The following is a 16,699-nucleotide window of genomic DNA, read 5'->3' as shown; positions in this document are numbered from 1 at the left end:
CTGTAATTTGATGCCTTTTGGAGATTTTTCCATCTTTCCTTGGCTTCTTTAATACAAATTTTTACATGGGGTGCCCAAACTTTTGATCCCCACTGTATATAGCAGTCAAATGTCAGTAAGATTGTCAGTCAGTCAAATGTGATAGTACTAATAATATGTGCATAGTCATTAGAGATGCATAATAATATGTAGGTATATCTCTATAAAAAAAAAAAAAATAAATAAATAAAGGTATTGTTGTAAAATGTAAAAGTATTGTTACCATATTCATGGCTGTGTTCTTAAAGGGGTACTCCGCTGCCCTGTGTCGGATGCTCTGCTTCCCAGCGTCCGGTAGTTCATTGTTCCGGACGCTGTGTGCGGGCTTCCATGTTCAGGGCTGCCCCTTGTGACGTCACGCCGGCCCCCTTCGTAATGTCACGCCCTCCTCCTCAGCGAAAGACTATGCGAAGGGGGGCACGATGGCCATCACGCCCGCTTCCCATAGACTTTCATTGAGGGGGCGGGCATGACATCATGAAGGGGGCGGGCGTGACGTCACGAGGGGCAGCCCTGAACACGGAAGCCCGCACACAGCGTCAGGAACAATAAACTTCCGGACGCTGGGGAGCGGAGCTTCCGACACAGGGCAGCGGAGTACCCCTTTAAGGAACCTTGTCTCAACCATTAAATGGTTAATTATATCCAGCAAGTACTAAAGTTAACCAATGTCATCCTGTTCCCAAGTTACAGAGCATGTATGGACATTTTAATGTGTACTGAAATTGGACGTTATAGTTAAATGCTTCAGGACTACATCCGGCCCAATGGCCATTTCGCTCCTCTCCCTAAGGGGACAGACATTGAGGGCGACTTTCATTAAACAAGGGGGTTTGAGGTGTCCCGGTACAGGACCTGTCCCCTCAGGAAGAGTCTCTTAGGTCCATAGGGATCTCCTGCAGGGCTCCCCCCTTGTTGTCTCATATAAATGCAGTGTATATTAATTATGTATATCTATTATTCATATGTATAAAGTTGTACAGTTTGTATAAAATGTATAGGACCTTCCTTGGTCATGTGATCTACTGTCATGTGATATACCCAGAGTTCCATGGGCACAGGAACCCCAGGCATTAGCAACCAATGGGCTTTAGTCCTGCCCCCTAGTATATAAGGTGCTGAAGTCTCTATTCTCTCTCTCTTATCTCTTGGACTTAAAAGGAAGCACAAAGTCCTGTATACTGCAAATTCATCTCATCTAGGCCAAAGCCTAAAGAAACACAGCCACTTCTAAAACGTGAGTTACAATTCTCTCTACAAATCCAGTGACTACTCCTCAGCTAAGGAATATATTAGTAGCACAGTGGCCTGCATAAATATCCTCAAAACTACAAGTCCCAGCAAGCCTGCAAGGTATCCTGTGTCCCGGTGGCCTCTGAAGGAACTGCATAATTGTAAAGACTGTTCCCTAAACATTTCAAGTAAAAGTTCCAGTTTATTCAGAATCCTTGCTGTGGACATTCCTTTATTACAAACCGTTTCTGGGTTGGTTGACGGCGGTTACCATACCGGAATAACCACATCCTGGCGTCACGAACACTAAGGGGTTTACAACATCTTGCCCCCAGGGTTTATACAACTAGATCCTGTTACATATTGCAACACCCCAGTCACCACATCTCAATGTAGTAGCAGGTAAACTCAGACTTACAAGTGGGTTGAGTTCAGTTCACATTGGGTGAGATATCAAAAAATTACTGTAATTTCTGTTCCAGCGATATTAATCACACCATTTTTTTTCTCCTCACATTTTTAAAGGTCTCTTGTGCTGCTTTTAAAATATTTACCCCTTAAGGACGCAGGGCGTATCCATATGCCCCCATTTCCGAGTCCTTAAGGACTTGGCATATAGGTATGCCCTGCGTTCTTCCAGCCCCTGCCACTCGCTGGGCATGGACCGGGATGCCTGCTGATATCGTTCAGCAGGCATCCCGGCATATTGCCCAGGGGGGGTCCAGAGGTCCATTCAGATGTGCGATTTGTGGTTATTCCGTGTCAATTGGGTCTCTGGTGACCCGGTGACCCGGAAAAAAAGGGTGAATGGGGCTGTCCGAGACAGCCCCATTCCCCCTTACTCAGCAGGAGTGAGGTGGCATGGGTGACACCTCACGATCACGTGATTGATCGGTCGAAGCAGCAGCAGGATCGGGCCCGGCGGCAGGATACAGTGCGGCGGTCCCGGCGGCAGGATACAGCAGGAGGTGAGGCCTGTTCACCTCCTGATGTTGCTTAGCAACTACAACTCCCAGCATGCCCTTTGGTAGTCTGTGCATGCTGGGAGTTGTGGTAATGCAACAGCTGGAGGCACATTTTTTCTTTGAAAAAGTGTGCATCTAGTTTTTCATAACTACAACTCCCAACATGCACAGACTACCAAAGGGTATGCTGGGAGTTGTAGCAGTGTGCCTCCAGCTGTTGCAAAACTACAACTCTCAGCATGCCCTTCGGCTGTCAATGCATGCTGATTGTTGCAGTTTTGCAACAGCTGGAGACACATTGGTTGTGAAACAGAGTTTGTTACCTACTTCAGTGTTTTGCAACCAGTGTGCCTCCAGCTGTTGCAAAAATACAACTCCCAGCATGCACTGAGAGACTGTACATGCTGGGTGTTCTAGTTTTGCAACAGCTGAAGGCACAATGGTTGCGAAACACTGAGTAAAGTAACAAACTCTCAGTGTTTCGCAACCAATGTACCTCCAGCTGTTGCATAACTACAACTCCCAGCATGTATGGTCTGTCAGTGCATGCTGGGAGTTTTTCCAAATTTTCCATTGCAGCTCAAACTTACTGTAAATCTCCGCCCATGTGAATGTACCATAAAAACACTACACAACCAATGCCGTTACTGAGACATGGTTTAATGAAAGGAATAACTGGGACATATCCATACCAGGGTACTCTTTATACAGAAGAGACAGAGAAGGCAAGAAAGGAGGAGGAGTGGCCCTGTATGTGAAAGATAGCATAAAATCTAACCTAATACAAGTTAGTGAGGAAACCACAGAGTCAGTTTGGGTTACGTTGCAGTTTGGTAACCGTGCAGTAACTCGTGTAGGTGTGATATACAGACCACCTGGCCAAGTTAAAGAAGTAGATGATCTACTAGTTGAAGAAATATCTAAAATGACAATGAAAGGAGAAGTTATCATTATGGGAGACTTCAATCTTCCGGATATAAACTGGAAAACCAAAATAGCTAGTTCTGTCAGGAGTACAAATATTCTAAATTCCCTACTGGGATTATCTCTACAAGTGGTTGAGGGGCCAACTCGGAAGGAGGCCATTTTGGATTTGGTTTTCACAAATGGGGATTTGGTATATGATGTTACTGTAGGCGAAAGCTCTGGATCTAGTGATCACCAATCAGTGTGGTTTAATATAAGAACAGTGAAGGAGTCACACCACACAAAAACAAAAGTTTTAGATTTTAGAAAAACAGACTTTTCAAAAATGAGATTAGTCATAAATGAGTCCCTATCAGACTGGAACAAATTACATGGAGTTCAGGAGAAATGGGACTACTTAAAAGACGCTTTATTGAAGGCAACAGAAAATTGCACAAGACTTGTCAGTAAAAGCAGAAAAAGGAAGAGACCACTGTGGTACTCAGCAGAAGTGGCCAAAATCATAAAAAACTAAAAACTAGCATTTAGTAATTATAAAACAACCCAGAGCAATGAAGATAGGGAATTCTACAAGACTAGGCAGAAAGAGACCAAGCAAGTTATAAGGACTTCTAAAGCACAGGCAGAAGAAAAACTAGCTCAGTCTATGAATAAAGGGGATAAGACATTCTCCAGATATATAAATGAAAAAAGGAAATCAAAACAAGGAATAACTAAATTAAAAACAAAGGAAGGAAGGCATGTAGAATAGAATAAGGGGCTAGCCGACTGCCTTAACCCCTTAAGGACCAGGCCATTTTACACCTTAAGGACCAGAGCGTTTTTTGCAATTCTGACCACTGTCACTTTAAACATTAATAACTCTGGAATGCTTTTAGTTATCATTCTGATTCCGAGACTGTTTTTTCGTGACATATTCTACTTTAACGTAGTGGTAAAATTTTATGGTAACTTGCATCCTTTCTTGGTGAAAAATCCCAGAATTTGATGAAAAAAATGAAAATTTTGCATTTTTCTAACTTTGAAGCTCTCTGCTTGTAAGGAAAATGGATATTCAAAATAAAACATTTTTGGGTTCACATATACAATATGTCTACTTTATGTTTGCATCATAAAATTTATGAGTTTTTACTTTTGGAAGACACCAGAGGGCTTCAAAGTTCAGCAGCAATTTGGAAATGTTTCACAAAATTTTCAAACTCGCTATTTTTCATGGACCAGTTCAGGTTTGAAGTGGATTTGAAGGGTCTTCATATTAGAAATACCCCATAAATGACCCCATTATAAAAACTACACCCCCCAAAGTATTCAAAATGACATTCAATAAGTGTATTAACCCTTTAGGTGTTTCACAGGAATAGCAGAAAAGTGAAGGAGAAAATTCACAATCTTCATTTTTTACACTCGCATGTTCTTGTAGACCCAATTTTTGAATTTTTACAAGGGGTAAAAAGGAGAAAAATTTTACTTGTATTTGAAACCCAATTTCTCTCGAGTAAGCACATACCTCATATGTCTATGTTAATTGTTCGGCGGGCGCAGTAGAGGGCTCAGAAGGGAAGGAGCGTCAAATTGTTTTTGGGGGGCATGTCACCTTTAGGAAGCCCCTATGGTGCCAGGACAGCAAAAAAAAACCACATGGCATACCATTTTGGAAACTAGACCCCTCAGGGAACTTAACAAGGGGTAAAGTGAACCTTAATACCCCACAGGTGATTCACAACTTTTGCATATGTAAAAAAAATTAATAAATGTTTTACCTAAAATGCTTGGTTTCCCAAAAATGTTACATTTTTAAAAAGGATAATAGCAGAAAATACCCCCCCAAAATTTGAAGCCCAATTTCTCCCGATTCAGAAAACACCCCATATGGGGGTGAAAAGTGCTCTGCTGGCGCACTACAGGTCTCAGAAGAGAAGGAGTCACATTTGGCTTTTTGAAAGCAAATTTTGCTCTGGGGGCATGCCGCATTTAGGAAGCCCCTATGGTGCCAGAACCGCAAAAAAAAAACACATGGCATACCATTTTGGAAACCAGACCCCTCGGGGAACGTAAAAAGGGGTAAAGTGAACCTTAATACCCTACAGGTGTTTCACGACTTTTGCATATGTTAAAAAAAAAATAATTTTTTACCTAAAATGCTTGGTTTCCCAAAATTTTTACATTTTTAAAAAGGGTAATAGCAGAAAATACCCCCCAAAATTTGAAGCCCAATTTCTCCCGATTCAGAAAACACCCCATATGGGGGTGAGAAGTGCTCTGCTGGCGCACTACAAGTCTCAGAAGAGAAGGAGTCACATTTGGCTTTTTGAAAGCAAATTTTGCTCTGGGGGCATGCCGCATTTAGGAAGCCCCTATGGTGCCAGAACAGCAAAAAAAAACACATGGCATACCATTTTGGAAACTAGACCCCTCGTGGAACGTAACAAGGGGTAATGTGAACCTTAATACCCCACAGGTGTTTCACGACTTTTGCATATGTAAAAAAAAAAACATTTTTTTTTACCTAAAATGCTTGGTTTCCCAAAATTTTTACATTTTTTAAAAGGGTAATAGCAGAAAATACCCCCCAAAATTTGAAGCTCAATTTCTCCCGATTCAGAAAACACCCCATATGGGGGTGAGAAGTGCTCTGCTGGCGCACTACAGGTCTCAGAAGAGGAGGAGTCACATTTGGCTTGCCGCATTTAGGAAGCCCCTATGGTGCCAGGACAGCAAAAAAAAAAACACATGGCATACTATTTTGGAAACTAGACCCCTCGGGGAACGTAACAAGGGGTAATGTGAACCTTAATACCCCACAGGTGATTCACAACTTTTGCATATGTAAAAAAAAAAAAAAAAATTTTACCTAAAATGTTGGTTTCCCAAAAATTTTAGATTTTTAAAAAGGGTAATAGCAGAAAATACCCCCCCATAATTTCTCAACACAATTTCTCCCGAGTACGGTGATACCCCATATGTGGCCCTAAACTGTTGCCTTGAAATACGACAGGGCTCCAAAGTGAGAGCGCCATGCGCATTTGAGGCCTGAATTAGGGACTTGCATAGGGGTGGACATAGGGGTATTCTACGCCAGTGATTCCCAAATAGGGTGCCTCCAGCTGTTGTAAAAGTCCCAGCATGCCTGGACAGTCAGTGGCTGTCTGGTAATACTGGGAGTAGTTGTTTTGCAACAGCTGGAGGCTCCGTTTTGGAAACAGTGGCATACCAGACGTTTTTCATTTTTATTGGGGAGGGGAGGGGGGCTGTGTAGGGGTATGTGTATACGTAGTGTTTTTTACTTTTTATTTTATTTTGTGTTAGTGTAGTGTAGTGTTTTTAGGGTACAGTCGCACGGGCGGGGGGTTCACAGTAGTTTCTCGCTTGCAGTTTGAGCAGCGGCAGAAAATTTGCCTCAGCTCAAACTTGCAGCCGGATACTTACTGTAATCCTCCGCCCATGTGAGTGTACCCTGTACATTCACATTGGGGGGGGGGGGGACATCCAGCTGTTGCAAAACTACAACTCCCAGCATGTAGGGTCTATAAGTGAATGCTGGGAGTTGTAGTTTTGCAACAGCTGGAGGCTCCGTTTTGGAAACGGTGGCGTACCAGACGTTTTTCATTTTTATTGTAGGGGTATGTGTATATGTAGTGTTTTTTTTACTTTTTATTTTATTTTGTGTTAGTGTAGTGTTTTTAGGGTACAGTCACATGGGCGGGGGGTTCACAGTAGTTTCTCGCTGGCAGCTTGAGCTGCAGCAGAAAATTTGCTGCAGCTCAAACTTGCAGCCAGATACTTACTGTAATCCTCCGCCCATGTGAGTGTACCCTGTACATTCACATTAAGGGGGGGGAACATCCAGCTGTTGCAAAACTACAACTCCCAGCATGTACGGTCCATCAGTGCATGCTGGGAGTTGTAGTTTTGCAACAGCTGGAGACACACAGGTTGTGAAACACCGAGTTTGGCAACAAACTCAGTGTTTTGCAACCAGTGTGCCTTCAGCTGTTATAAAAGCTACAACCCCCAGCATGTACGGACAGCGGAAGGGCATGCTGGGTGTTGTAGTTATGCAACAGCGGGAGGCATACTACTTTGGCTGGGGATGCTGGTGATTGTAGTTATGCAACAGCTGGAGACACACTCATTTGCTACTTAACTCAGTGTGCCTTCAGCTGTTGCAAAACTACAACTCTCAGCAGTCACCGACAGCCAACGGGCATGCTGGGAGTTGTAGTTATGCAACCAGCAGATGCACCACTACAACTCCCAGCATGCACTTAAGCTGTTTGTGCAAGCTGAGAGTTGTAGTTACACAACAGCTGAAGGTACACTTTTCCATAGAAAGAATGTGCCTCCAGCTGTTGCAAAACCATAAGTCCCAGCATGCCCATAAGTGCATGCTGGGAGTTGTGGTGGTCTGCCTCCTGCTGTTGCATAACTACAGCTCCCAGCATGCCCTTTTTGCATGCTGGGAGCTGTTGCTAAGCAACAGCAGGAGGCTGTCACTCACCTCCTGCTGCTGCTTGATCGCCGCACAGGTCAGTCCCGCCGTCGCCGCCGTCGTCGCTCCTGGGGCCCCGATCCCAACATGGTCCCCAGCACCAGGGGTGCACGTCCCGCACCCGCTCACGTCCTCCGGAAGAGGGGCGGAGCGGGTGCGGGAGTGACACCCGCAGTAGGCGCCCTGATTGGTCGGCCGGTAATCCGGCCGACGAATCAGGGCGATCGTGAGGTGGCACCAGTGCCACCTCACCCCTGCAGGCTCAGCCAGTAATTCCGGGTCACCGGGTCACTGGAGACCCGATTGACCCGGAATCGCCGCAGATCGCTGGACTGAATTACAAGGGGATGATGAAGGGGGGTGGGGGTGATGACAAGGGGATGATGATAAGGGGATGATGAAGGGGGGGGGGTGTGGGATGATTACAAGGGGATGATGAAGGGGGGTGGGGATGATGAAAAGGGGATGATGGCAAGGGGGTGATGAAGGGGGGTTGTGGGATGATGACAAGGGGATGATGAAGGGGGGGTGATGACAGGCGGTGATGATGAAGGGGGGGGATGATGACAGGCGGTGATGATGAAGGGGGAATGATGACAGGCGGTGATGATGAAGGGGGGATGATGACAGGCGGTGATGATGAAGGGGGGATGATGACAGGCGGTGATGATGAAGGGGGGATGATGACAGGCGGTGATGATGTATTTCCTGGGATTTTGGGGTGAAATTAGGGGCCTCTGCCTATATTCGGGTCGGCTTATACTCGAGTATATACGGTGTGTGTATATATATCACATTTTTTTCAAAGCTGCAAAATTGTGTTCTTTAGTCATTTATTGGTTTTTGCTTATGTGTGCTTTAAAAAAAATGGTATTCAAAAGTGATTTATTGGTTTTTGCTTATGTAAGCCAAATTTATCAACCCCCTGTAGTAGTTTAATAAATGTGTCACACAAAACCAAAACCAAAAGCAAGAAAAGATGGCAGCCCGGAACCACTATCCCACCGGACGACCTCCACACCGGACAGTCCTGCAGCACCGGACCAGCGGAGTACTGTCCCGCCGAGCGGAGGTGAGTACAGAACTAAAGGGGGTGAGAGGGGGGACTGGATGATGTTGAAGGCCGCAGTGGTCTTCAACCCTTCGGACCTCCAGAGGTTTCAAAATTACAACTCCCAGCAAGCCCGGACTATACAAAAGGACCCCGACGTCCTAGGGACTCTGGCTATGGGTACCTATAAACAGGTACCGTATAGGATGCGGTACCGGGACACCACACGTGCCTCAAGCTGTTGCATAACTACAACTCCCAGCATGCCCTTTGGCCATCAGTGCATGCTGGGAGTTGTAGTTTTGCCACAGCAAGAAGCACACTGGTGACGAAACACAGTAAGGTAACAGAACCTAACTCAGTGTTTCCCCACCAGTGTGCCTCCAGCTGTTGCAAAACTACAACTCCCAGCATGCACTGACAGACCGTGCATGCTGGGAGTGTTCGTTTTGTAACAGCTGGAGGCACCCTGGTGGGGAAGCACTGAGTTTGTCTGTTCCCTAACACGGTTTTCCTCACCAGTGGGCCTCCAGCTGTGGCAAAACTACAACTCCCAGCATGCACGGTCTGTGAGTCCATGCTGAGAGTTGAAGTTTTGCAACAGCTGGAGGTTTGACCCCCCCCCCCCCCCCCCCAATGATGTGAACGTACAGGGTATATTCACACAAGCTGGGGTTTACAGTAAGTTTCCCACTACAAATTTGAGCTGCAGAAAATTTTCCACCGCAGCTCAAACTCCCAGTGGGAAACTCACTATGAACCCCCACCCGTGGGAATATACCCTAAAAACCCTACACTACGCTACCACAAAATAAAGAGTAATACACTACATATACATATACCCTTACACAGTGTACACCCTCCCCCATAAAAATTTAAAACGTCTGGTACGGCACTGTTTGCAAAAAGGAGCCTCCGGCTGTTGCAAAACAACAACTTCCAGCATTGCCGGACAGCCATTGACTGTCCAGGCATGCTGGGAGTTTTGCCACAGCTGGAGGTACCCTGTTTGGGAAACACTGCTGTAGGGTATTTATGGTAGCAGAGTCAATTGTAATGCTTGCATCTGGGTCCTCCCCTATGCAAATCTCTAATTTAGTCCTCAAATGCGCATGGTGCTCTCTCACTTTGGAGCCCTGTCATATTTCAAGGAAACGGTTTAGGGACACATATGGGGTATTTCCGTACTCGGGAGAAATTGTGTTACAAATTTTAGGGGCTTTTTCTAATTTTACCCCTTATGAAATGGAAAAGTTGGGGTCTACACCAGTATGTTTTTTTACACTAACATGCTGGTGTTGTCCCATACTTTTTATTTTCAAAAAAAAAAACCAAAATTTGTACGGAAATACCCCATATGTGGGCGTACAATGCTCTGCGGATGCACAACAAGGCTCAGGAGTGAGAGCGCACTATGTACATTTGAGGCCTAAATTGGTGATTTGCTGAAAGTTGCAACGGTTCTGACATAAACACACAAAAAAAATACCCACATGTGACCCCATTTTGGAAACTGCATCCCTCATGGAACATAACAAGGGGTATAACAATCTAATTTTTCACTTTCACGTCCAACTTAAATGCAAACCTGTCAAACACCTGTGAGGTGTTAAGGTTCGCTGTACCCCTTGTTACGTTCCTGGAGGGGTGTCGTTTCCCAAATAGTGTGCCATGTGTTTTTTTTTTTTTGCTGTTCTGACACCATGGGGGCTTGCTAAATGCAACATGCCCCCCAAAATCCATTTCAGCAATATTCACCCTCTAAAATCCCACAGTTGCTCTTTCCCTTTTGAGCCATGTTGTGAGCCCACAGAGCACTTTGCGTCAATATATGAGGTATTTCCATACTTCAGAGAAGTTGGGCTACAAATTTTGTGGGACTTTTTCTCCTAAGAACCCTTATCCCTGTACTGTGACATCACTGTGTGTATTATCCCTGTACTGTGACATCACTGTGTGTATTATCCCTGTACTGTGACATCACTGTGTGTATTATCCCTGTACTGTGACATCACTGTGTGCATTATCCCTGTACTGTGATATCACTGTGTATTATCCCTGTACTGTGACATCACTGTGTGTATTATCCCTGTACTGTGACATCACTGTGTATATTATCTCTGTACTGTGACATCACTGTGTGTATTATCCCTGTACTGTGACATCACTGTGTGTATTATCCCTGTACTGTGACATCACTGTGTGTATTATCTCTGAACTATAACATCACTGTGTGTTATCTCTATACTGCAACATCACTGTTGATACTTACACTGCACTGTGACATCACAGTTCAGAGTTAATATATACAGTGACATCACAGTTTAGAGTTAATATAAACAGTAATGTCTCTGTACAGGGACAATAAACAGTTTTGCCACTACAGGGTTAATAAACGCAGTGTTGTCACAGTAGAGGGTAACTATACAGTGATGTCATTGTACCGGGAAAATATACACAGTGAAGTCAGCGTTCAAGAATAATAAACTGTGATGTCACTACAGGGTTGTTATACACAGTGACATCAAATTATATTATGAAGCACAGTGATGTCACAGTTTATTATGAAGCACGGTGATGTCACAGTTTATTATGAAGCACGGTGATGTCACAGTTTATTATGAAGCACGGTGATGCCACAGTTTATTATGAAGCGCAGTGATGTCACAGTTTATTATGAAGCGCAGTGATGTCACAGTTTATTATGAAGCACGGTGATGTCACAGTTTATTATGAAGCACGGTGATGTCACAGATTATTATGAAGCACGGTGATGTCACAGTTTATTATGAAGCACGGTGATGTCACAGTTTATTATGAAGCACGGTGATGCCACAGTTTATTATGAAGCGCAGTGATGTCACAGTTTATTATGAAGCACGGTGATGTCACAGTTTATTATGAAGCACGGTGATGTCACAGATTATTATGAAGCACGGTGATGTCACAGTTTATTATGAAGCACGGTGATGTCACAGTTTATTATGAAGCACGGTGATGTCACAGTTTATTATGAAGCACGGTAATGTCACAGTTTATTATGAAGCACGGTGATGTCACAGATTATTATGAAGCACGGTGATGTCACAGTTTATTATGAAGCACGGTGATGTCACAGTTTATTATGAAGCACGGTGATGTCACAGTTTATTATGAAGCACGGTGATGTCACAGTTTATTATGAAGCACGGTGATGTCACAGTTTATTATGAAGCACGGTGATGTCACAGTTTATTATGAAGCACGGTGATGTCACAGTTTATTATGAAGCACGGTGATGTCACAGATTATTATGAAGCACGGTGATGTCACAGTTTATTATGAAGCACGGTGATGTCACAGTTTATTATGAAGCACGGTGATGTCACAGTTTATTATGAAGCACGGTGATGTCACAGTTTATTATGAAGCACGGTGATGTCACAGTTTATTATGAAGCACGGTGATATCACAGTTTATTATGAAGCACGGTGATGTCACAGTTTATTATGAAGCACGGTGATGTCACAGTTTATTATGAAGCACGGTGATGTCACAGTTTATTATGAAGCACGGTGATGTCACAGTTTATTATGAAGCACAGTGATGTCACAGTTTATTATGAAGCACGGTGATGTCACAGTTTATTATGAAGCACAGTGATGTCACAGTTTATTATGAAGCACGGTGATGTCACAGTTTATTATGAAGCACAGTGATGTCACAGTTTATTATGAAGCACGGTGATGTCACAGTTTATTATGAAGCACGGTGATGTCACAGTTTATTATGAAGCACGGTGATGTCACAGTTTATTATGAAGCACGGTGATGTCACAGTTTATTATGAAGCACGGTGATGTCACAGATTATTATGAAGCACGGTGATGTCACAGTTTATTATGAAGCACGGTGATGTCACAGTTTATTATGAAGCACGGTGATGTCACAGATTATTATGAAGCACGGTGATGTCACAGATTATTATGAAGCACAGTGATGTCACAGTTTATTATGAAGCACAGTAATGTCACAGATTATTATGAAGCACGGTGATGTCACAGTTTATTATGAAGCACAGTAATGTCACAGTTTATTATGAAGCACAGTGATGTCACAGTTTATTATGAAGCACAGTGATGTCACAGAGACCAAAGAATGTACGTATGATAAAGATGGCGGGATGCTATTGAAACGTCACACATACATGGGGGAAGAAAACACTTGGATAATGTAGATTAATAGATAGATTTGAGATAGATAGATATGAGATAGATAGATAGGTGTATCCCAATCAGGGGGCCTCTAGCTATTCCAAAACGACAACTCCCAGCATGTCTTTGGCTGTATGGGCATACTGGGAGTTGTAGTTTTGCAACAGCTGGAGGCCCCCTGGTTGGGAAACACTGATCTATCTATCTATCAATCATCTATCTATCTATCTATCCAGACAAAGAATAAGTCAGCCAGCACTTTAGTTGATACCAAACTATTATATGGACCTGGCCTACAGGTGCACGTTACTAGGCTAGATATACAGCAACAGAAGAATGCAGCAGCACACTGCCAGCACAAGGATATAGGTGAAACATGAACATGCAGATAAAACCTGTAGAGCTATACAGCTATGGTGTAATAGATGCAAATGTGAAACTATGAGATAGTGAGGCACTTAGCTCGCAAATAGCTGTATAGCTCTCCATGTTTTAACTGCATGTTCATGTTTCACCTATATCCTTGTGCTGGCAGTGTGCTGCTGCATTCTTCTGTTGCTGTATATTTAGCCTAGTAGCGTGCACCTGTAGGCCAGGTCCATATAATAGTTTGGTATCAACTAAAGTGCTGGCTGACTTATTCTTTGTCTGTATTGCACATACGGGGGAGTGGCTACCTCCATGTTGGCCTTGCACCCTACCCACCTCTATCAGGTGTGTATATAAGGTGTCTTGGATGTTCCAGACCCTGCCATGCTTACTGAACTGTTCACACAGAGGCATATTCACAGTGTAGGGTCCGTCCCAAGGAGGCCACCTTATCGCGGTGGGACGGTCCAAGCTATTTGACCGCCGGCGGAGACAAATTTGCGAGCTAAGTGCCTCACTATTTCATCGTTTCACATTTGCATCTATTACACCATAGCTGTATAGCTCTCCATGTTTTATCTGCATGTTCATGTTTCCCCTATATCCTTGTGCTGGCAGTGTGCTGCTGCATTCTTCTTTTGCTGTATATCTATCTATCCATCTATCTCCTATCTATCTATCTATCTATCCCTCCATCTCTCTATATCTATCTTTCTATTTATCTATCTATCTATCTTTCTATTTTTCTATCTATCTTTCTCATATCTATCTCATATAGATGAGAGATAGATGAGATATAGATAGATAGATGAAAGATAGATAGATATGAGAGATAGATAGATAGATGAAATATAGATAGATAGATACATAAATAGATGGATATATAGATAGATATGAGATAGATAGAAAGATACATAAATAGATGATAGATAGATAGATACTATCTCTTTCTATCTATCTATCTATCTATCTATCTAAAACAAATAAAAACGGCACAAACAAAATCCAGAGATTAGAGAGAAGTCGGGGTGCCCGCATACTTGGAACCTGGGTCCACTGGTTCTTCAATCCAGACAAAGAACAATGGGGGAGATTTATCAAAACCTGTCCAGAGGAAAAGTTGCCTAGTTGCCCATAGCAACCAATCAGCTCACTTCTTTCATTTTTGAAAAGGCCTCTGAAAAATGAAAGAAGTGATCTGATTGGTTGCTATGGGCAACTGGGCAACTTTTCCTTTGCACAGCTTTTGATAAATCTCCCCCAATATGATGCAGCATAGTCTATGCACATGATGGAATAAACCACCATTTTCTGCAAACCTGTGGCGTGCTGCATCATATTGTTCTTTATCTATCTATCTATCTATCTATCTCCTATCTATCTATATCATACCCATCTATCTATATCATATCCATCTATCTCCTATCTATCTATATCATATCTATCTATCATCTATCTATCATCTATTTATCTATCTTTCTATCTATCTCATATCTATCTATATATCCATCTATTTATGTATCTATCTATCTATATATCATCTATCTATCTCTCATATCTATCTATCTTTCATCTATCTCTCATCTATCTGAGATAGATATGAGATAGATAGATAGATAAATAGAAAGATAGATACATAAATAGATGGATAGATAGATAGATATGAAATAGATAGATATTATATAGATAGATAGACATGAGATAGATAGATAGATGGATAGATGGATAGATAGATAATAGATGATTGATTGATAGATAGATCAGTGTTTCCCAACTCGGGGGGCCTCCAGCTGTTGCAAAACTACAACTCCGAGTATGCTCATAAAGCCAGAGGAATGCTGGGAGTTGTAGTTTTGCAACAGCTGGAGGCCCCCTGGTTGGGAAACTGATCTATCTATCTATCTTTCTCCTATCTATCTATATCATATAAATTTATCTATATCATATCCATCTATCTATATCATATCCATCTATCTATATCATATCCATCTATCTCCTATCTATCTATCTATCTAATCTTTCTATCATCTATCTATCTGTCTATATCATATCTATGTATCTATCATCTATCTATCTATCTGTCTATCTATCTATCTATATCATATCTATGTATCTATCATCTATCTATCTATCTGTCTATCTATCTATATCATATCTATGTATCTATCATCTATCTATCGATCTGTCTATCTATCATCTATCTATCCATCTATTTATGTATCTTTCTATATATCATCTCTCTATCTATATATCATCTATTTATCTATCTATCTATCTCATATCTATCTATCTATCTATATATATTTATGTATCTATCTATATATCATCTATCTACCTATCTATCTCTCATATCTATCTCATCTATCTGAGTTAGATAGATAGATATGAGATAGATAGATAGATATGAGAAAGATAGATAGATAGACAGATAGATAGAAAGTTAGATGCATGGATGGATGGATAGATATGAGATAGATGATAGATAGATAGATAGATTGATTGATAGATAGATCAGTGTTTCCCAACCTGGGGGCCTCCAGCTGTTGCAAAACTACAACTCCCAGTATGCTCATAAAGCCAAAGGAATGCTGGGAGTTGTAGTTTTGCAACAGCTGGAGGCCCCCTGGTTGGGAAACACTGAACTACCTCCCACTGTCTCCCGAACTACAACTTTCCCCTCTCCCCCAAGCAAGTTACTTACTTTAAAAGGGCAGCATGAGCAGTGGGCACTGGGCAGGTAAGTCTTCCATACTGGTGGTGTCCGGGCCTGTATACACACAGCGGGCCTGCTCCACAAGGTCCAGTATACAGGGGAGTGAGAGAGGGGGAGGAGCTTCCTGTCTGCTCTTCCCAGTCTGCATAGCGCGGCCCCTGCGTGGTGACAGGGCTGCAGGCTGAAGGTTTATTTAAAAAAAGGATGCCCCTTACTGGTGAACTAGCGGTACCCCCCTGATGGCCATGAGAGCTGCTAGTGACCTACTGCTGCTAGGGGGGCACAAGGGGGGGCCAATCATGATGTAGGGGGGGCCGTGGCCCCCTCTGCCCCCCCCCCCCCCCTAGCGACGCCACCGAACACGTGCCTCAAGCTGTTGCATAACTAGAACTCCCAGCATGCGCTTTAGCCATCAGTGCATGCTGGGAGTTGTAGTTTTGCCACAGCTGGAGGCACACTGGTGAGGAAACACAGTTAGGTAACAGAACCTAACTCAGTGGTTCCCCACCAGTGTGCCTCCAGCTGTTGCAAAACTACAACTCCCAGCATGCACTGACAGACCGTTTATGCTGGGAGTGTTCGTTTTGTAACAGCTGGAGGCACCCTGGTGAGGAAACACAGTTAGGTAACAGAACCTAACTCAGTGGTTCCCCACCAGTGTGCCACCAGCTGTTGCAAAACTACAACTCCCAGCATGCACTGACAGACCGTGCATGCTGGG

At 43.2% G+C, this 16,699-nt stretch overlaps 1 long non-coding RNA gene across 1 annotated transcript in view; it reads right to left on the bottom strand.

Annotated features, from left to right (window-relative positions):
• LOC130358070 (uncharacterized) overlaps positions 1-16,253 on the bottom strand; it is a 72,176-nt gene extending 55,923 nt beyond the window's left edge. The window contains exon 1 of the long non-coding RNA XR_008889401.1: positions 15,967-16,253. This is a non-coding gene — a long non-coding RNA (uncharacterized LOC130358070). The remainder of the gene's footprint in view (positions 1-15,966) is intronic.
• Between the last annotated feature and the right edge of the window lie 446 nt (positions 16,254-16,699).

This window comes from Hyla sarda, chromosome 2 (genome assembly GCF_029499605.1).
Source record: "Hyla sarda isolate aHylSar1 chromosome 2, aHylSar1.hap1, whole genome shotgun sequence".
Classification (NCBI taxonomy): Eukaryota; Metazoa; Chordata; class Amphibia; order Anura; family Hylidae; genus Hyla; species Hyla sarda.
The sequence above is the reverse complement of the archived record's forward strand: the minus strand, read 5'-3'. Positions and strand labels throughout refer to the sequence as shown.